Genomic DNA, 22,712 nt, shown 5'->3' on the forward strand with positions numbered 1-22,712 from the left:
GCCTTCAAAATACCTGGAAAGAGCTCTCAGGGCTGTAGGAACCATCTTAAGCATGAAGAGGACAGCTGTCCTGCACTGCTGTTCATTTAAGGGAATGAGAGAAGTCTGTTGATGCATCTCCTTCTCTTTCTACTCCTTCCGCAGGAAATATATTGCCATCCTAATACCACCCCTAGCAATCCCTTTGCAGACTTCTAAGTAATGGCATTTTAAAAAAGAAAGGAACTTGAAGTAAGGGCTATCTATGGTAGGCATGAAAAAGCCTGTATAAAACAAATTAGTTTTTTATAACATCTCAGAGTGTATAAATATGGATGTTATAGGAAAGCAGAAGTAAGCAAGCAATGGATACAAAAATCTGTTTTAACATCTTTCACAAAGAGCACCAGGACATGAAGAACACAATCAGGAACCATAGTTCCCTACAGCAATATGTGAGATCAGATCAAATCTCACTTAACTATGTCTTTGCCTCCTAAGAGTAGGTATAATTTGACGTACTCTGTGGTTGTTGATAATCAAATCAACTTTTGTGCCTAACAAGCCCCTCTATTTGTGCCTCATGAGGGCAGAGCAGAGGGGGACAATCACCCCTCTCCCCTGCTGCCCACTCCTCTGTTGATGCAGCCCAGGATACAGTTGGCCTTCTGGGTTTCAAGTGCACAGTGCTGGCTCATGTCGAATTTTTCATCTACCAGAACCCCCAAGTCCTTCTCCACAGGGCTGCTCTCAATGAATTCTTCTCCCAGTGACATCAGCTGGTCTTCCCTTGACAACTGATGCAGTCGCCCCATCACTGAAAGCCACCAGATTGGTCAGGCACAACTTACCTTTGCTGAAACCATGCAGGCTGTCTCAAATCACCTCCTTGTCTGCAAGTGCCTTAACATTGCCTACAGGATGATCTGTTCCATGATATTGCCAGGCCGTAGGTGAGGCTCACCAGTCTGTAGTTCCCTGGGTCCTCCTTTCCCTCCTTTCTACCTTTTTTAATGATGGGAGTGATGCTTCCCTTTATCCAGTCACTGGGGACTTCACCTGACTGTCATAAATTTTCAAATATGCTGGGGAGTGGCTTTGCAACTACATCAGCCAGTTTTCTCAGGACCCTGAAATGCATGGTTCATTGCATCCCTTGCCAAGTTCAGTTCCGTCTGTGCCTTGGCTTCCCTGATCTTATCCCTACACCTTTGGATAGCAGATGTTCATATGGGGAAAGAAAATGTTACTGGGGAAAAATAGTTAAAGATCATGACAGTATTCTGCAAGTCAGAACTGCTCTTTCAACCTTTCCAATATCCTAGTGCATATACCAGATAGACTAACTCCCAAAACTTCACTGGCCAGTTATCCCAGCTGTCATCTCCAGCTATACCAACTCAGCCTTTCTAACCTCCTTCCTCTACTCCCATCATTTCTCTGTTATCTCCCTTCATTTAAATCTCCCTTATTCTAACCATCATGTACTCACTTTTTTATTATGATTATTATTGTTACCTCTCTAAAAATGGTTTGAGAGGCTTCAGAGCTGTTCTACAGCAACATTTCCTCGAGCAAACAAACATAAAACTCACCTTGGCAAAATCAACAATGGCAATGACACATGCATATATCAACCTCTGATTTCTGTCAAGGACAGACTTTTAACTGGCAAGATCTTGGTGCAGCAGAGACTTGATGATGAATGATTCCCCCAGAGCCACTTAAGTCATGTGGATCTTTGCTATTTGCTAGCAATATGGTTGACCAGTTTTTAACTCCTCTACATTCTGTTTGGCATGTAAGTGATTATCATGCTCCTATCTCAACAGCTAAATTATTTCCATAATTATATTTTCAATTGTTCTTCCTCCTGATGTCTATAACTGCCAAAGAAAACTGGAATAAATATTAAGCTACAAACCTTTTCATGGTAGTAGGCATCCCTGCCTGTGACCCAGATTTGTTTAGGAACTTAAGTATAATATGATCTTTAAGAAATGATAGAATCATAGCATGGTTTGGGCTGGAAGGGACTTCAAAGATCATCTAACTCCAAACCCTGTGCCATAGGCAGGGATGCCAAAATATTGGAGTTCCGTTTGTGTTTAGTACATCAAGGCTTAAAAACAAATAAATGCCTAACCACACAGCTCCTAACTCAAATTCTTGCACTAAGTGATGATATAAGGGTACCTTCAAAGCCGTGGGAGCTGAGGCTAAAAGACAGTATATTTTAGACAGTTTTTGAATAAAAACCAACTATTAGAAAGGAAACAGTTCTTACTCATAATGCTACAGAGACCATACACAGCTCAGATGATCATCACTAAATCACTTTGCATTATTTTAAACTCTGCTTCCATTGGATACCAGAAGCACAGAGAAAGCCTTGAAATTAGATTCTTGTTTTTTTTTTTTTTTTTTTTTTTTTTTTTATCCCGTTTTTATTTTTTGAATACTTTGCTAAGAATAACCTTAAATAATGTCAGATTACCCTACATAACAAGGACCACGAGACATAAATGAAATGAGAAAAAGCTGTGTTCTCCAGGCAAAATACATTAAAACCTCCTTCAAAGCACATTTTCTCCCATACAACTTTTCTATTAATCTTGTAGGACTTGACTGCTACAGCTTTGCTGAGAATTACAAGGGGAAATCGCCATACTCATAATCCTCCATTACCTCTGCTTCTGGTACACTTCACCTTCAGGGCTTGACAAAGATCAGAGATAGGATTCACCCTGACTTTGTCCTCTGTTCTTCAGCCCAGAGAAGTAAGATAAATGATTACTTTTTCAAAGTAAGGAAGCAGGAAGCACGGCGACTCAGTCTTGGCACTCTGCTGCTGGAGATGTTACATCACTTCCTATCCCCTACACAGGGAAGAGAATAAAATCATATTTCTTTTCTAACCACAAAATTACTACTCCAGGGAGCATCAGCGTGGATGGCCTTTTTGAAAGATGACTTCAGGTTTACATCCTGCCTTCTCCAGAATTCTCTCTGCTGTTTACTGAGCTTTGAGCGAGAGGTCTAAAATGAACGGAAAGTGATTATGCAGTCATGGAAAAAAAATCCTTATGGAAAACAAATATAACTTCAAAACTACCCTCTTTACAGCTATAGCACTGGAAACAACATAATCATTCAGTAGCTGGAAACTTCTTGAATCTCTCTTTCTATCCGAGGAATGAAGTATTATTACATTGCTGCTCAAATAAATGGAAATTCAGGGTTCAGCTAAGCTTTGATTTAATGAGATACTCTTCAATAACATGGGCAAACCAAGCTGTTGTAGTTGTAAACAGAGCTTTACTGTAAGTACTTCATTATGAATAACAGTGCACGCCAAAGCATTTGTATTTCAGATTAATTCAGAGCTACAAGACACATACCATAGCCTCTATATTTGGTTTCCCACACAAGTAAATCTCATATACCTTCAGAAGTAGATAGATTCATTCTCCCAGGTCACTCGTGCACAGACAGATGAAAGGCATTCTCACTCGAGAAAGAGCTGTGAGCATCAACACCTTCCTACCCACAAACCTTATGTTACTACCCACACAGCTAAGCTGTGTCACTGGTTCATGTGATCTTTCCTAATCTTCTCGAGTGGAAAGTCATCTCCTGGTACATCGCAGTAGAAGGCAATTTAAGCTGAGCTCATTGCCCTTGCCCTGGAGCGGATTAGCAGCAGTCACACAGTCTTCTCACGCAGCTGAACAGGGAGGGTGGCTATAGATGGGTGTACGTAGTAAAGTCTTTAAGATCTCAGTTTGGACTAGCTGTAGCCCACCTCCCTGCAATCTGAGAGATTTTTATTGCACGTCTTCCTGGTTGGTACTGTCAGAAACATAACCAGAAACTACCTAGTTGCTGATTACCCTCTCCTGTCCAGACACACACTTTCTCTTGTTCTTATTCATTTCATATGAAATTCCCAGTAACATCAGACGAGATACATGTATGATGCCTGTTTAGAGTCCCCACCAAATATGTGTTCAGATACTAACTTCTAAGTTTCTGTGTCATCTGATTTCTTCTACTGTTGCCAAACTTCTTAAACGCTTGTAGGCCATGCTAGTTTTGCTATTTTTAGTGAACATTAAGGCATGTGGACATTCCTCGAATGAACAGTATGCTGTCTTGCTAGAACCTAAGAACTGTACTGCAAAATATAACCAAAGGAGACCACAAAATCTTGTGCAAATAGCCATGTTTATCTAACTTGCTTTTTTCCCTTTACCATCTGTTGGAGCCATATGCCTTCTTAAATTAGAGCTAATTATAGGTCTCCACTGCAACTAATCAAATAGTGGCAACTGTGGCAAACTTCAGCTGGAAATTTCATTTCTTCTTTATGAAAATTCCTTCCCAAACAGACAGAGAGATAGCGGCCTTTCTCTGGTTTTCTGGACTTGGGTACACAGTAGTTGCAGTTGATACACACATCTGTGTTAACATACGGGATAAATTCATAACAAGCTGCAGAACAATAAGTGCCAAAGTACAGTTCTCACCAAATACATTAGGAAGAGTGACCTTGGGACAGAAAGTGACTGCCCGATGAATATATTCACTGATATGTACTGTTGCAGAGCTCTTAATGTTCTGAGTTTTCCTTCACTGTCCCTGTGTTGTTCTACAAAGGGAAAGAGAGACAAGAAATACACCTGTCGTAAACTTATCTAGCTTTTAGCAGTGAATACCCAGGCAAAGAAGGATCCAAGACTAAAACTAACTTTTGGAATAGAGACTGCAGACTTTTTAGAGAAAATTATATCTCATAATATATCTCCTTGTCTTAAAAAAGACAAGACTTCATTTTGAAGTCCAATAGGCATTTGCATAAATGTCTCTTTGTATAAATGTCCATTAACACCATTCAGGCAAATGTTTTATAATTGCCTTCAGTGTCAATATCACTTTTCATTGGTGTGTAATGTGAAAGGACTGAAGGATAAAAATGATTTCAGTCCTAAATATGGTAAATGAATAGCTGAGGTGCCTTTAAAAAACTCCAAACACGAGGTATGTCTTTCAGCATCACAGGACAGCAGTAATTTCAGAGTGTCATGCTGACCTTCCAGGCAGTTTAGAACCATTCTGGCAGAAATTAGAGTTTTCAGAAAAAAAAAAAAAAAAAAAAAAAAAAGGAAATTGAAGTAGTAAGTTTTAAGCTAATTTGTTCCAACCATCAGTCAGGTAGCTGTTTCCCATTATAACTGCCACAAATTCTTTGTGTGAATGAGTGGTGTGCAAAGAAGAAAGCCCCAGCAAGGAGGTTAAAGGGAGTGAGGTGTGTGTATGGGGGGGGGGGGAGCATTTGCAGCATCTCATTTCAGCTAGTCTTTTCCTCTGGCTACCAATAGGAAAATTCCTTTGCACTTTTCTCACCACTGCTCACATGTTGTTTTGAAGGGTGGAACACCACAAGTGTTTACAGATCCAGATATATCAGAGCTGAAACACATTAAAAAAAAAAAAAAAAAAAAAAACTGAACATGGGTTACAGACACCTCAAGGTGTAACACTAGGACCCACCCATTATTCCCCTACTGCTGCTAGGGAAGCATAGCTGTCATCATCTAATCAACACAGCAGCAACAGAATCAGAGAAGTCCTGAACTAAAATCACAGACTTTAAGTCAAACTGGAGACTAAAGAGTTCCCTGCTGGGGATGTACCAGTTTCAGATCTCCTGATCAATGGTATGGACTGGGAACAAAATACTCTCCTGATGTACTATTGCAATGGTACCATTTTATGCACACTGTGTTCAGGGGGATGGACGGAAGCCATATATCGACCAAACTTTTATCTTCAATGCTACAGCCAGTTGCACTGGACTTAGAGGGCAAATTGCTGTGAATTAAATATGCAAAACATTTTCTGACAGTCTAATAAAAATATGCCAGTAAAACTAATTTTTAATATGTAAGAGGTAGTCCCTAAGATATCATTGTAAAACAAAAAAGGTTTAGGATCCACCATGAAGGACATCAGACTCTCATGGGCAGGAGCAACCACAGGCGGTTAGTGTTTCTGAAAAGCCAGGCAAGTTATCCAGGTATTTAAATACAAGTTTCCAAGCCCCACCTTGTATCACAAAACAAAACACAAAAAAATGCTTCAAGGTCTTACAATTTTTTTCCTCATTGTGTATAATACGAGGATGTCTTTCATATACCTTCCATGACAGTTCTTCAGAGTTAAGGGAGATACAAGAGACCTGATTTTTTAGCTGCAGCTGCAGCAGCTGAGGTTCTTTTGTTCTACAGGCTATGTTCTAGTTCTAGTGTGATGTTCAAGGTGGGTTTTTCATATTCCCATTCACAAAGTGTTCATGATCCTTGATGAACAGTGATAAACATGATTTTCTTCCTCTGCGTTGAAGTAGACCTGATCCTTTGTTCACTCAGTAGAAAGAGACCTGATCCCAGTGCCTGGTGATCTGTGATTCTGAGCACTAGATTTGGTATTTGTTGGGAGAAAGGGTAGAAACATATACCTCCTTACCTGCCCATAGAAAGGATGGAAGAATGCACTGAGCTCCGAGGGCAAGATAATAGCAATAAATCAACCCCTATAGTTTCCATGAATTGCCATACGATCTGTGCTCTGAAGACATTTCGCATACATTGCATGGGTTCTTCGAGGCAGCAGAAAACAAATCAGCCTCCAGAAAAACTGTCAGTGTGATGGAGATTGGCAGAATCAGACACAGGTAAGTCATGTCAAGGCTTCATGTTTTCACCTCAAATATTATCACAACCTTAGAAGCAGACAGGTAGCTCTTAGATATTCAAGCAAAATTGTACAAAAATTTGAAAAAAAAAAAAAAAAAAAAAAAAAAGACAATTCTGTCTGCTTATTAAAAAGGCTACAAGAATAAAAAAAAAAGCACATAATTACTAACACACACACAAAAGTGCAATTCCATTTGCTGAAAAATAGCTTCTGTTCAAAATAAAAACAGCATCATTATAAAGTAGCTTTCCAAGAAGTCAACTAGATCACTTATCTGTAAGAGGAACCATTTCATTATAAACAATAAACCTAACAGAAACCCAAAATGTTCTTCTGTATGTTTTATATCTTTTAACATTGATTTGACCAGATATTTTAAATCTTCCTATCCAGCTGAGGAATGAGATTACTTCTCTCCGAGGTCAGCCAGTTCTTGTCTGATTAGTGATTTAATTGCAGAGCTGTCTATACAGCTTAGCACAAAAATGCAATAAAATTATTTTTTCTTATTCATTTGCTTCTCCAATTAGATTCCATCAACCTTTGCCACTGCATCAGTAAATTTTTTGCTTTTTAATTATGCACATTATCTCGATTGAAATCCTGCAGCCTCATCTGGATCACACATGCACATAAATCAGAAAGAGACCGATGATACTTTCTCAATCCATGTCAGGCACAAGCCATTTGGCTTTCTGTCTGTGATTTCATTAAACCGTTCTCTCTCTCTCTGATGTGCCAAGAGTATCATTAGCTGTTCTTCTTTGGATTGGTGTCTGGTAAGGCTATTTATCGCCTTCAGTCTGAATTAAGGGTCTTTCAGGAAAGGGATCCCTTATCACTTTCCGAACAGTCTGTCTTTTTGTTTGGCTTAAACTTTGCATATGCATCGTGGTTCTGCAGTAAGCTCTTAAATCAACTAAGCACTGTAAGACTAGAAGGTTGCGAGTCTAATTCTATCTGCCTTCCTCAACAAAACCCATTTAAGACTTTGCAACTGAAATGGGCCACATCCTTTCTGTCCAAATAGTCTCACTTAAACTCCCTGGGACAAAAAGTTATAAACGCAATTTGCCACTCCAAGACCAATAAATGTTACAAAAGCGTTATTACCACCATCTTATAGACAGTGAACTTATAAAAAAGTATGGTAAATCATTCAAGATGATCCTGAAAATCATTGTCGGAGCTGGGAATTAACTCTAATCTAGTGTAAAGAAAGGCATCTATTTACTGCCAAACAGAGGCAGGCACTGCTACTGTATCAGACATTGCAGTGTAGAGGCATGTGGCCACACTAAAACTTTAGCACTTTAGAGATCTGAATGCCCAGTGCTATCATTGCCTTCTGGGGAGACATTAGGCAAAAAATGAAGCTTCATCGTGTCTCAGTTTCCCACATATTAACTTCTCCCTCACTTTTTATCTCATTTAACCAGTCTGCAGCTGCTATTTTGAGCCCTAAGTTTTATTACAATGCTTATCTCAGTGCTACCAGCTGTTATATATAACTTGGCTAAGAAATGCATGCTGAACCTTGGGATGCAAGTCTTCAGTTGACTTCACAATAAATAAATAAATTGTGAAGATGTTTCCTTGGATATAATTTGTATAGTGACATATTCATAAGTTTTCCTAATGACTTCATAAAATCTTGAATTTTTTCCTTCATCCTGTAAACTTATTCATCTACCATCCTAATGATTTTGGAATCAACAAGTGTGTAGTCTATGGAGATAACTGTGCATCCCTGACATAAGCTGACAATATTCAGTATACGTAATTTGCCATAGTTTAATTTTAGGCTCTTGGACTTTCAAGCATCTGGGGTCTTCTCCTGGAGAAATTATCACTTTGTACAAAGTTCACAGAAGACGACAAATCAGAACCATGTTGCAGCTGCCTACAGTTTCCTTCCTAGCTTTTAAATGCTTTCCCAAAGGATAAGACAGTGAGTATTCAAATGACATAACTTTGGAGACAGCCCATAATTTTTGCAGCTACATTTGAATGAAGAGCATGAACACATAAGTACATTCTTCCTCTGGATTTCAGTGGCAGGAAAGACTGGGAGAAAAACAAATATTGGAGATCCCAACTAACAAATATTACACTAGCGTAATCAAAAAAGTACTCCAACCTATAAAGTAGCAAAAGAAGAAACTAAATTCATAGACATAAATTCCTTTATCTTTTCAATATTTTTATAAACACTGGAAACCAACAGGATGCTAATTTCCATTACCCCCAAAACAGTGATTTAGGTTAAGATTGTTCTACTAAGAAGGAGAAAAAAAAAATCTGTTCATTTCTCATAAGGCTTTTCCACATGTCCACATCCTTGTAAGGATGGCTGTCCTTGAAAATGAGCGCTATGGGAAATCATGTAAGAGCTTATAGCTTATGGATATGAATCATGGTGGGAAAAAAAAAAAAAAAAAAAAAAACAACTAAGAGTTAGCTTGTTCTTATTTATAATTAATAGAGGGATTTAAAAGACTTGATAGGAACTTTTCACACAGGCAAAAAGAATCAAAAAATGAGGGTAAACTGGAAAGCGTCCAAAATAGGCTTGGCAAGAACCTTTGGCAGAAATGGTAGAAGAGGGAGAGGGAGAAGAAGAAAATAAAAAGAGGAAAGGAAGGAAGGAACACTACAGACTTCACTACTGTACAAAACCATCTTTATTTTATAAATCTTACTGCACAAGTTGCATAAGTTGTTCAAACTTTCCTGTTTTCTTGGAAAACATTTGGAATACTGTACTGGATGTCTGTTTGCTTCTTTACTGTTTCACAAGCACCTGAACTTCTTAAGGCATTCAGACACACCAGTTCACTTTACTTGTTACACCCCTATTGAGATATCTGGATATTCTTATCCACCTTTGTCCACTCTTGCTGAATTCAATGCTATTTGTGTTAGAGAATTTCAGAGGCTTATTGTCTCGAAAAAAAATTCTTTGATGTTGCTTAAGTTTGTGGTATTTCAGCATTCCTATATACTTATTATTCTCTTTCTATCTGAAATTCAGTAGTCAGGCTTAGAATTTGTTTATGTGGTTCATAAGAGAGATGCCAGTAAGGAGCTAGAAGAGTTCAGAACTGTGAAGTTTATCCATACCGCATGATAACCATTTCCATGTATTAGTTAATATTTAGCTGTTACAGACTGTCTTGCCAAACCTTTCTAGAACTGCAACTGATATTCAGTGGTTTCCTATAATACTGCTCTTCCTGTGATGCTTCTCTTATATTCTCCTGTGCACTGGAGCCACATTCTTTCCTTTCATATTGCCTACCATGTCTACTTTATATTTCAAATCACACATCTATCTGGACAGCTAGCCTTGAGTAAGGGAACAACAGCAAAGAGGTTTAAAATGTCAGTCAAAAAACATGGATGCAGCTTTTTGCAGATAACTCTTCAAAGATTTCCATCCCATTACAAATCTATCAATTTGTGACACTATCTTCATACAATGGTCAAGGCCAGAATAATCTTTGGAAGGCTATGGTGGGAGGTATTATGAAAACTCTTAATAAAGCAAGCTTGAAGTAGAAGATATACACAGTCAATATCTATTTAATCAGTGTTATGTGGAGAGGTTGTGCTCCTCCCTTATTTATTACAAAAAATACAGAGGTGAGAAGGAAAAAATAAAACCATAGCACAAATGTTAATTCAGTTCAAGTGACCTTAGCATTGAACTTGAAACCAGAAACTCCTGTTCCAGCTTAATCAGAGACTTTATCTGTAATACCGAGTAAATTACATGTGACTGGATTAAAATCCTGTCTCCATATACCAAAAGCTACATCATTAATACAGACCCTGCCATCGCAAGCTCTTCTATACCCAACAGTGGAAAAATTTAAAGGAGCCTGTTTCTCTGAAGCACTGTGCAGCCAGCAGACCTTTCTGAAGACAGATGTTTGTTGGAAATTCAGGATTTTGAAAAAGTGGTCCATTAACACCAAAATAAAATTATTAAGATTTTTTTTTTTTTTTTGTAGAAACAGGAAGAAAAAAAATCACATTTTGTCTCTGTTTTTTCTTAGTTTTAACTGAAGTTCTGCAAAGGCAAGAAGATGCTCTGCAGGAATGACTCCTGCAGAAACTGTCTATATCATCTAGAATTAGGGCTGAGCAGCTGACTGAACCTTAATTTCTATAACCATATGAATAATTTAAAGGCTATTAATATCAACACCTGGCAAACGGTTCTTTAGCATCTTGTTGTCATTTTCTTAATTTCTACATTTTCCTTGCTGAAATTACTTAAACTCAAGCAGCTCAAGTATGATACTGGATGTTTTTTCAGTGTACCAGTTTCAAGAAAAATCTCCTCTAAAGCTGGATCAGCACCTCTGAAGAGAACTCATGTCAGAACAGTGTCTTTCTTCAGCGCAACTGTGCTATTCCTGCTTCAAGAACATTGTCGTATCATTTACTATTGGGTCATTTCTGGGAACTGTCAAAATACATGAAAAAGAGATCACTTTCAACTTGAGCCTGCAGGCTTTAAAGAGTAATCACTGCTGGAGTGTATTTCTTCTCTGCTACTACTGAGATGTTTCATATGACTCCCTGTACTACTGAGCTCTCCCAAGCTTTTCCCTTCATGCATCTCCTTTCAGCAATGGCTGAATATACACTACCTTGTGTTCAGACTGTCACAAAACTTGTAGCAACAAGGAGACCCTTGTAATATGGGGAAAAAGAGAAGTTGCTTTGCTTAACTCATCCAGTCACATCTGATGCCCGTCCTTTAACTTTTCCATTCTTTATCTCCACCTTATCATCTTTTAAATTAAGGATATTGCTGTGGTCCCCTTGGCCTATATTTTGAGAGATGGGAATAATATCAATAACAGATGCCTTCAGTATAAGGTTTGGGGCAGAGGAGAATAAGGATGTCAGAGGACTTATATATTTAAGTCCTATGACTGATCCTCATGGAGGCATTATTCCTACTTGAATTATTTTAGAGATGTGAGATTTGATAGTTTCTTGTTTGTACAAGGTCAGCAGTAAAACACTGTTAACCCTTCCCTTTGTAATGGGCAAGTCACTTTAATCAAACAAGTATTGTAATGGGCTTACATGGCAAGATTTTGGTAGCAGGGGTGCTACAGAAGCGGCCTCTGTGAGCAGAGCCCAGCAGCCGCCCCATGTCAAATCAGAGTCAGCTCCAGACAGCTCCAAAGGGACCTGCTACAGGCCAGTGATGAGCCATGAGCCATGCTGGTTGGGCCTCAGTAAGAGAGGAGATTTTGTTGTTGTTGTTGTTGTTGTTGTTTCCCTTAAGAAAGTGGAAAACAAACAAACAAACAAACAACAACAACAAACTGCTGCTGCACAACAGCAGCTGAGAGAGCTGACAGGACAGAGCCGTGTGGGAGCAGTTCTTGAAGAGATCTCAACCCTTGAACACTTTTTCATCATGTTTTCCCCCCAGTTCCCCTGAGAAGTGGGAGTGAGGGAGCAGAGGTGGAGTTTAGCTAGCCATCAGTGTAAAACCACCACAAGTGTAAGTGAATGCAATAAAATTTTGTGCAGGAAACAGGCTGGCTACCTCAGTATTTGCATTTAGACCTAAAGGCTTAAAGAACAGGGAGAGATTTTTATCCTGTTTATAGACGATTATATTCTGCACCACAAATCAGCACTATTCAGCCTATAATGAGCACACTATCAAACAGCAGTACCTCTTCCCATGGTTACCTGAGTTTGTATTCACCATCTTACTTTGTTTTATGAATATACTCATTAGGCTTTTGTAGGCAATCACCAAACAAGCAACCTCACAGACACATGCAAGCACTAAATTCAATTCAATTCACCTGTGTTTTTTGTTAATCAACTGGCTAACACAATGTATCCCCTAAGACCAGTCACCTCCTGCAACTGAACACCATGTCAGGGAGTACTCTCTCTTCTGAAGATGCTCATCAGTAATAAGCCCCAGATTTCTTCCTTGCATAAGCCAATTTCCCATTCCACATTGCAATTATGTAAATGAAGGTGAAGTTCCCAATCATTCCCATTGGCTCCTCTCAGCTCATAGTTAAAAAGATGAACAACATTAAATAACTTTCATTTCAGGCTAGGTAAAGAATTTATTTATTTTTTTTTTTTTTAAAAAGACTTTTTAAAGGATTTTTGTCTTTATCCCCCAAGGGGAAAAAGGGATTAAAACCCACTTCCAGATTTTATTATTCAAAGAGTTTACTTCATTGTCCTCAGTCACTGAATTTCTCTTCACAGCTAACTGCTAACAAAACCAGGCACAGTGTAATGTAAAAATGAGCATCATTCTGACTTAAATTTATCTGATGTGACATGAAAGCTTCCAACATTGTTGGAATTGCTTGGAGGCAATCTATCACATGAACATTTTTATGCCTGTCACCACATCTTCAGTGTTAGTTCTTCACTTTCTTTGTTATCATGCATGATCTTGATTGTGGTGTTTGCTTATACCCATTTTACAGGTCGGAAGCTGAGGCAGAGGTTGACTTGGGCCTGTCTCCTCAATATTCACTATAAGCCAATAAAATCAGGCCCTTGAGGGACTTTGAAGATAAGTGTCTTGCCTAACATTGGAGAGGAAGCCTGTTGCAGAGGAGGAGATTGAAGCCAGATCTCACAGTCCAGCAATAGTCTAGACTCCCTGTCCTCTTCCTCTCTTCCTAATACTGTAGAAATGTCTATTACTGGAAATCAAAACACACAATAATTTGCAGTTTAATTTGGTTTCATTAAAACCTAAAACCCAATTCACAATAAACAGCCTTCCTATTACAATCCACAAACCAGAGAAATTCATTATAGAAGTCTAAAACTCTGCTTCTGTTTCCTGCCTGCAACACCAACATGACAGCACATGGTAATTCCTTGGATCCTGGCAGAGGTCCTTTGTAGTCTCTTCTAATCTAAATCTTGAGACTCAGAGCTCTGGTGAGTGTATTTTCAATCAAATATTATTATGGCTAGTACCACAGAGGTCCTTATTGTGTTATTTGTACAAGAAGAGATTTTTCATCCCCCACAAATGTAATACCTACTTTATTAGTGGTCGACTGGAGTTATTATTGTACTTCCCTCTACTTAAAAGGGGGGAAATTAAACCTTGATATTTCTGAGCAGAAGAAAATACTTGCCATGGCGACAAATCCTAACTTCCACATATTTCTTATAACAGACAGTACTGATAAGGCTCCTCAGAACCACATCATACCAGTACCATCACTCAGTTACACATAATCACCTTGAATAAAATTTTAGTGTGAGATCTGTCATGTCCCATTTTAGTCACAGAAATAAACGGGCAACTAATGTAAGTTTATTTTTATTTTTTTATTTAATTTTTATTATTTTTTGTACCACATAGAGAGGAAGAAACATCTAATCAATGTAACCTAAAATACATTCTTTAAGCATGTGGAATGAAGCCCTCCCAGTGTAACCTATGCAGAAAGCTTGCACTGTCATTTTATGGAAATTAATCTAGCTTTAAGACTACTCAAGTCTGCAATTGTTTCTAAGATTTTGTGAGAAGCTCCCTTTCCTCCTCCTGAGGTTGCAAGTTCAAGTCTAAAGTCAAGACCTTGCAGACACCAATGCAAGAGAGAGTTGAACCTTACCAAGTGTAAACTATAGACATATATAGACATATAGACATATATAAACATAAATCCAGAGCAAAGTGATATTACTCTTACAAACTTGTTCTAGTTGAAGTGTAAGATGGGAGACAACAGATGGACAGACATAAACAGATAAATCCAGGAAATAATGAGACCATGTTAGTCACCACAACTGGCAGTACACTTAGCACAACACTAGGCTGGCCTTTCGTTAAGCCTGAACCTTGACCAGAGCACCATTACTGCTGGAAAATTTTATAGTATTCAGAGGGAAGAGAAGACAATCAGGAGGAGTTACATTAAATAAATAAATAAATAAATAAATCATTATTTTCGATTACTTCCACAGATATTTTACCTCCTGTTTTCAGGCTTCTTGCAGACAAAACATAACATTTTTTGCTTACACCTCTGTGGCATTTTGAGGACTTTTTGGTGGAAACTGTGAGAAAGACTTGGCATGATACTAACAACTGCACAACAGTTGGTGAAAATAGCCCTAAGGTAACAGACAGCAAACTACCACCAGCACATGAGGCAGGATGAATAACGTAGAGTATGCTGACAAAGAAACATTTAGCATAAGGACACTGCTCTCAGGAGGTAAGCTGGTTTAAAGTAGATGTTGTACTAGGTCACAGAAGTGTATCAGGTCAAAGACAGGGTAAAGATCTTCAGCAGGGTTTGGGGCATTATGGTACAGGCATAAGCTCTTGTTTACCTCATGAGGACTTGAGTTAATTCACAATAACAAGGCATGCTGATTAGCGCAGAAGGAAAGTGCTACATAGAAGTGCCAAGACCTAGTAATTAATAAACAAATACTAAAAATCATTAAGCTGTTTATTTGAGCTGTTTACATTAAATTAGATCTTTTCGCCCACATTTTCAGTTGGTTTGCTGTTTCTCCTGAACACATTAATACGCATCTTCCCGGATCTCTATATACATGACAGCCATTTAGCTTATGTTTCCCAGAAAGCGAAAGAACACTGCCCTGAAAACAGTAAGATTTCATCTAAGAATAGCCCTGAGATGAAGAAGACATTAAAGAGAAAGTTCCCAGTGAGAAAGCATCTGGTTGCATATGTTATCCTACCCAGGCACTGCGCAGAAGGGACACAGTTAAGCTGGGGAGAAAAACACTTTTTGCTGTTTGCAGCTTAAATCTCCTTCCCTCTGAACAGCCCTTAACTGCACACTTGTCTCAGCTGGTCTCTGTTTCATATTCCCGATGAGTAATGCATCTACAGTGCCCCTGCAGCCTCGAGCTTTGATGGCCACAGAGGGTCATGGAGCAAAGGAAACCATGCAGTCTCCTGGGACAGTGGCAGCCTGAGGTCTGAGGAAGCTCTGCATTCAGGTCTAAGCTCAGGCCATGATTTGCCTCCTAGGTCTGGATGTAGAGGCATCCATCAAGCACCCACAAGGCACCAGCCACTGAGAGGAGTCTCCCATGTTGGAGTTAATGTGAACTGACAGTAATTGTGACCTGCATATAAAGGATGAAGCTTCATATTTTCCTTCACACGTAGTAAAATAACAGGTACTATGCATCCCTAACCCCCTTACTATGCCACCTACCCTGGAGTGCTTAGGGCTAGCTCCTTCCACTAAACTAACCCTTGTTTCTGGCTGTGAGCCAGCAGCTGTACTTAGATTGTGAAAAGCAGAAGCTGATAAAACCACTGCTGCAGAGTTTCTAAATGCATATTAGTTATTTCTGGCAAGTTAATGTGTAGAGGTGGGGGAGAAATATTTTCATAAACAGAACTATTCTCCTAATTTTGGACGTGTTACAGCAGCTATGATGATGTTGAAGCGCACTTCCATTTAGGACATGAGCCATATTCAAAAAAACCCCACCTAGAAAAGTGTCAGTGGTTTTAATTATATTAACAGACTCCCAGATTACTGTTATTATTTCAACTCATTACACAGTGCGTGGTAGAAATAGTAGGTCAAACATTTCCCTCTTTGGATCCACTGTATTGCTCTCTAAAATGTGAAACAACCATAACAAGTTTCAAGACCATAAATAATTTTCTGCTCTCCTACACTGTCACATATCCAAGAATATGAAAGCTCTTTATATTAAGTAATTAAGTTTCACAATGGCCTTATGATACAATTAACCCCATTACACATATGGGGAAACTAAAACAGAGTCTGATTGCTCAAGATCATCGCTAGGAAAAAGAGCTAACAATCATAGGGATTAAGTCCTTCTGGGTCCTCAAACTTTCCAGTTATCATATGCCACACAAGCATATTTATAACTTCATCAAAGCCCCCTGTTAAAAAACATATAAGGGTTTCTACTTCTGTTAAGCTCTGTCCTGAGGTTTTTGCTTCTGGTACTCACTGTCTTGAATTCTGATACATCGGTTTCCATCCCTTTGTGCGGTAGTTTCATTTTCTTTATTTGTTTAACCACAAGAAACATCAGTAACACAAGGATATCCTCTACAGTGTACTTTCAAAGGAGCTTCTTTATAAAAGCAACAAATGCTAAAATAAATTTCTTTGATCTAAATAACAACCTGAATGATGCAATTTCATGAGTGTTTCTACTAACATAATGAGAAAGCTTTATTCTTATTCTTAAGGGAGATTGTGTTTATTGCCTAGATTTTTTTTTTCCATATCAGCTTTTGACACTAATATCTGATGCCTATTAGGTAATGTGAAATAATGTGCAATATCTTTTCTTTCTTCTCTTTAAGAAGAAGAAGAAGAAGAAAAAAAAAAAGTTATAATGCCATCCCTCAGTCACATGCCGTTTTTCATGTTTTCCTTTGCTACTCAAATGTCAGTTGCAGCATTTATAAAACACTTCCATGAAACAGATCTCTCAAAGTTATAGTCTGCAGTCCTAGACTTTAGAAGTATGGCCTACATTGGCTGCAGACCAACTTTATCACTTTCTCTCCTGACAAAGATGCAACAAGTTGACTACTCTGCTGGTCTACCCTCTTTACACACAGCCCTTGGAGGCACATTTAAATGTGCAATTTCAGGGTGTTTCTGATCTTGTGAGTGAAGGGTGTTGTGGTAGCACATATAACTTATATGCACTATAACTTCACCCACACATACGCAAGGGGAAGACTAAGCTACGCAGTATCTGCCGTAGAAGGTGACCTTTTACAGCCTGTCTGTGAAAGCCAAGAATGTAATTTTGAACCTTGTTGGCTTCTACAGAATGCATGTTATTGCACCATATATTTTTATGCCACCAGCTCTGTAATTTAAAATCAAGGTGAAATCAGAATTTTTCTTAAGATTGATCCCCAATCTAGCAAACCTCTAAGCAGGTGCTCATCTAACAAATAAGCAGGATCCATTTATAGCAACAGGACTGTTTTCAAGCTTCAAGTCACAAACCAGAATTTTCCTATGCAGAATTTTACAGCAGCCAGCAGAGAAGGTGTCTGCTCTTAATAGATCAGGTCATATGCAGAGGCTCCATATAATGTGGAGAAAGTTGTTTGTACTGTGATGTTATCAAGGGACATGAATGAGGACCCAAATTTACATGTACCTCAATGTAGAAAAGAAAACACAAAACAAAAAGGTAGTGTGCCTGTGGCATTTTTATCTCTTTGTTTGTTTTCTCCCAAATCGCTTGCAGCTCTTTGAGCCATCAGGTTTAATATCCCACATTAAGTGCTTCGTAACCATTCAGGCAGGTGGAAAGACAACGCAAACTGTTCCATTTTTGGGATGTACGCTGCTTCTCTTCCTGAAAGGTGTGAAAGTTTTGTATGAAATCCAACACAATAAGTGTATTTGAGTAACTTCTGCATGTAGAAATCTATACAAAATGAAGTGTTGGGTTCCAGCATTACCTGCAGGCTCTGACTGTGGTGTCACACCTGCAGGGAATCCAAGTCTAAAGAACGAAGAAGAAGGTTGGAATCATTCTCCTATTCTTCAGTATGTTCTACAGAACTCAGGTCACATTTTTCTCAGCCCTCTATTTTCTTCCACAGTGTGCTGTACTTCCCCTGGACTCCATCTCAAGTATTTCTCACAGAGAGAAAAAGATCAGGCCTCATAGGCAGCAATTAGAGGATTCAAGGCTGCTGTTCAAAACAGGCTTGCTCTCCATGTAAACAGATGCTGGCAAAATCTAAAGCAAAACTGGGGATTTCCCACTGGGACATGTGATTCAATGCCAGGACTTGTCAGTGTATCATCAGCACTGCTGTAGAAGGTTGCTAGGCACTGCTGGACAGGCTGCCTACAGGATGTCTCAAAGGTCCTGCCACAGATGGGATATTGAGAGATATGAGAGCTCCTACACAAGGAGACCTTTCTTTAAGGGCAGCACACACATCAACAGTGAGAAAGTGATTTGACACTAGGCAGGGTTTTATACCATCGCACATATCCCTTCTGTGCAATTTAAGCATCAAAATGAAATCTAGGGACTTAAAGGGTAATCTCAGTCCAGGAAAAGTGCTTATGCTTAAATGGACCAATTTATTTACTGACTTATTTCTTCTCACAGTTAATGGATAAATAAAGTAGCTGTACAAAGAAAATTGGAATAGCTGTATTCAAACCAATACTCTTTGTTCTGCTGGTCACAACAATTCCTACTTCCCTCTATCTGATCTTTTTGCCTTCTTTCAGCAATAAGGAGAACATGGGGGAAGTGAAGACTAACTAAAACCACAAGAGTAGGAGACATCCACTCTCTCTGATTACAGCTGCTAAAAAGGCAGTGGGTGCTCCACTTCTTTCTAGCATGAAGTTATTCAGAGAAAGCAGGTCCACCCCTTCTTTCAAGTGGAAAAAAAAAAAAAAAAAATCCTCTCTTAAAAATTAGCCCTGGACATCTTGCTACAAAGACATGCCACAGTTCAAACGCCAGAGCTGTGTTTTGTGCACAAAGCACTTGCTGAGGTTCTGTGGCTTAGGTCAGACTAACTATAAAAATGGTCCTATCTGGACCAAACGAAGCAATGAACAAATTTCTCAGAACATTTGCCTCTCATCATGACACCATTACCTTGCCTGGGACATAAATTTTTCTGCTGATGGAAGATTTATCAGGTCATTTTGAATCACTACCTGAAGGGTACAGCTTTCTAGCTATTTGGATTCCTGTTTATCTTACACACTTAGAAAGTTATTGTCATATATATAATTATATCTTTGAAGTAATACCATCATTTTACAGATAAGATGGAGACAAGGACACACAGGTTGTTCTGTCTATGTCCCCTGTTTCAATCCGTAGGCCACAAGATTTTTCAGAGCACTCCCTGACAGTGTTATCAATGCGAAATTAAACTAACCAGAATTCCTTGACCAGAATAGTAAATTAAGCATATATGTCTGAAAGGCCCATGAGTACAATTGAATGCACAGAAAAATTTCTCATTTTTCTAATTTATGATCACATCTAATACATAATGCTAAGCTTTGGGGCTACTAACGACAGAGCAATGTCCTAGAGAACTGTTAATAGCACAGAAGGCTTTGCTGAACCTTGAATTCAGTTCCTGGTTCATCTAAATTCAAGCCTGGCTCTTTCCCAGTATATTTTTTGTCCATCTATGACATTTATGGTGAAAATACAATTATTATTTTAGTCTTGCAAAGTATAAATAAACAAACCACCATTAACACAATTTCATTTTCAATTAATAAATCACTGTGACACTGTAGAAGGAAAATGTGAATTCGTTTTTTAGATCATTGCCTTTGTGCTTAATTGTTTTCACAGGGCAGCCATTTCAGTATTGTCCAGGGACAATTCTTGCTGAACAAACTGGAACCATTTATACAGACAAGTTAATATTTTTATTTATTTATTAAATTGGTGGTGCCACAATAAGGTCTAATAAAAAGAAAAAGAAAGATAGAAGAAAGATGATCTCATGTTGGAGTCTTATAATTTTCTTTTTTATTATATTTTTTTAGCCTGAGAAATTATATTGAAGTGCTATGCAAAATCCTGCCTCAAAGTATCATTTGTGATTATTTGCTGGGATAGACATGGGCACCATTTGCTCCCTCTGTTGCCTGACTCACCTTTGCTGATTTTTATTATTACTTCTTAATTTGCATATATACATGAAGGCACATAGTGCAATCACAGTCCTTTTGTGCCAAGGCTTGTACAAACACAATGGAAATGTCTCTCTGCAAAAGTTCCTTGACTTCTTTTATAGTAAATGGAGAGACATAGGTGTGATTCAACTCATCTTAAAATAGATATGTTAAATCAGTCCCTCAAATTACTTATTTCTCTTCTCTGACTATAAAGGGAGCCTGGCTGATTAGCTTAGGTGGAGATGCTCACAGAATTGATATCAGCAGTTAGATAAGATGATTCTTACCCTTAGTCACAGGTTCCCAGGGCCGCCTCCATCTCACAGCCATAACTCAGGTTACAGATGATTTATTGCCTGCCCTTAAAATACAACCTAGCACATCATTATGATATAAGTATTTTGTGAAAGTATAGAAAACTTGGTAAAGTAAGGTTTCTTCAGAGGCTTATTCATAAATCATGCAAGATAGCTTCACGGGAACAACCACTATTATCTGTAAATGTTGAGTATATACATATGTTTCAACTAATGAATATCTACTTCTTACATAAAACCTGTCATCTGTAGATCTAAAGATATTTTACAGAGGTCAACACTACCACTTCTGTTCAGTATATGAGGCAGAGAGGTGAAACAAGGCTTGCCAACTGTAGTGCCACAAACGGGCTCCATCCAGCTGCTCCAGAACACAAGTCTAACACTTCATTCCTCAAGTCCTTACTCTGATAATCCACTGTGTCCTATGATCACTAGGACATCCTGATACTCCCAGGAAGCCATTGCTCCCTGCAGCACATCTATAATAATTTGCTGAGCAGAACAGTGAGACATATTCCACTATCCAAAAATGTTTTTAAGAAAGATTTACAAGTGCTTGTGGTCCCCATGCAAAAATACAATTGCATCTTCCTGAAATTGTTTCAACTAGTTCCATTTAATCCCTGCTAATTCAGATCCTAAAATCTTGAGGCTCAGATGTCTGGTGAAGTCTGAGATTTACCACCTCATTGGGTAGCAAAATCTTCAATCTCGAATTACCTGCTAAATCCGAAGGTAAAACATATGAAGAGAGTGAGGTGACAGGGCTTGTGATCATGGTGGGCCAGCTCATTACTGCAGACACGGCTCCTTCATGTACCCCCTCACCCTCTTCAAGCCCTTTGGACGTATGCAAGATGCTCCCTTAACAGGTGATTCATAGCCTTTAGCAAAGTTGTCTATGTCCTTTTATCTGTAGGTTGAACTAGTGAAAAACAACTCAGTCATAACATCTGCCCATTTCTTAACTAACATAAATCCAGCCCAGTGGCATCTTCTGCAGAAGTTTCTAGTATTTTTGTAGCCCTCTATTCAGTACGTTGTATTCCCTTTGATACATCTTATCTAGAGGGAATATGAGGTTATTATAGCTGTCAGTTTAACATGATAGTGTCCCAAATTCAAAATGAAATCAAGAGATGAAGGACAAACTTTCTGTTCTATTATTTCTCCAGAAAGACAATATACTCTTTACTTAATAGCAATAACTCTGCAATAACTCTGCTTTCAGGTACTTGAAGCTTACAGGAATTTATTACTCCCAGGAACTGTGAAGCCAAACCCATTTGGTTTTTGGCTCTGATGACAGACTTGAAGGGGTTTTGCTGGTAAAACAAGTTTGTTTCCCAAATAGGATTCCAGCTACATTTTATGATTATTTTTTTCCTGTGATTTATATAAATTTTTTATGTGATAGTTTTTAAAAGAAGGTTGTTAAGATTGTCATGATTTGTCACAAGTTATCCATTATTTTTAATATGATTTCTCCTTCTTGGCAATCGGTATACAGGAAATACTGGATCTTACTGCAGATTTTCTGTTGTGATGGGCTATTTAGTTAGCACATTTTGACAACCTAGTTTCAGAAGTACTTTTCTACAGAAACTGTAGTGTTTCAGGTTGGGGAAGAAGAAAAAAAAAAAAAAAAAAGGACTGAAGCAATCTAAATAACCAGTAACTTCTGAAAATTTATTTCACTTTACAAACATCTATTTCACTTTACAAGACCTAACCTAAAAACTGCCACCGAGCCTGCCGCTTTCGTCTGCATGTACTAAGTTGTGCATCTACTTTTAGAAGGTTTGAGAACTCTACTGCTGAAGCATGAAAATAAATCTTCTTAAGCAGAGGAATATATGCAGACCCTCCGTTTTTACAATTAAGCTAAAATAAGCTAGATTTGAAAGTGCCGAGACAACATTTTTCAGGCAGA

The 22,712-nt window shown here is 38.4% G+C and overlaps 1 protein-coding gene across 1 annotated transcript in view; it reads right to left on the reverse strand.

Moving 5' to 3' along the window:
* The window catches only part of FAM135B (family with sequence similarity 135 member B), a 194,708-nt gene that overhangs the window by 78,192 nt on the left and 93,804 nt on the right, over positions 1-22,712 (reverse strand). The window lies entirely within an intron of this gene.

Source organism: Aythya marila (assembly GCF_965140915.1).
Source record: "Aythya marila genome assembly, chromosome: 2".
Lineage (NCBI taxonomy): Eukaryota > Metazoa > Chordata > Aves > Anseriformes > Anatidae > Aythya > Aythya marila.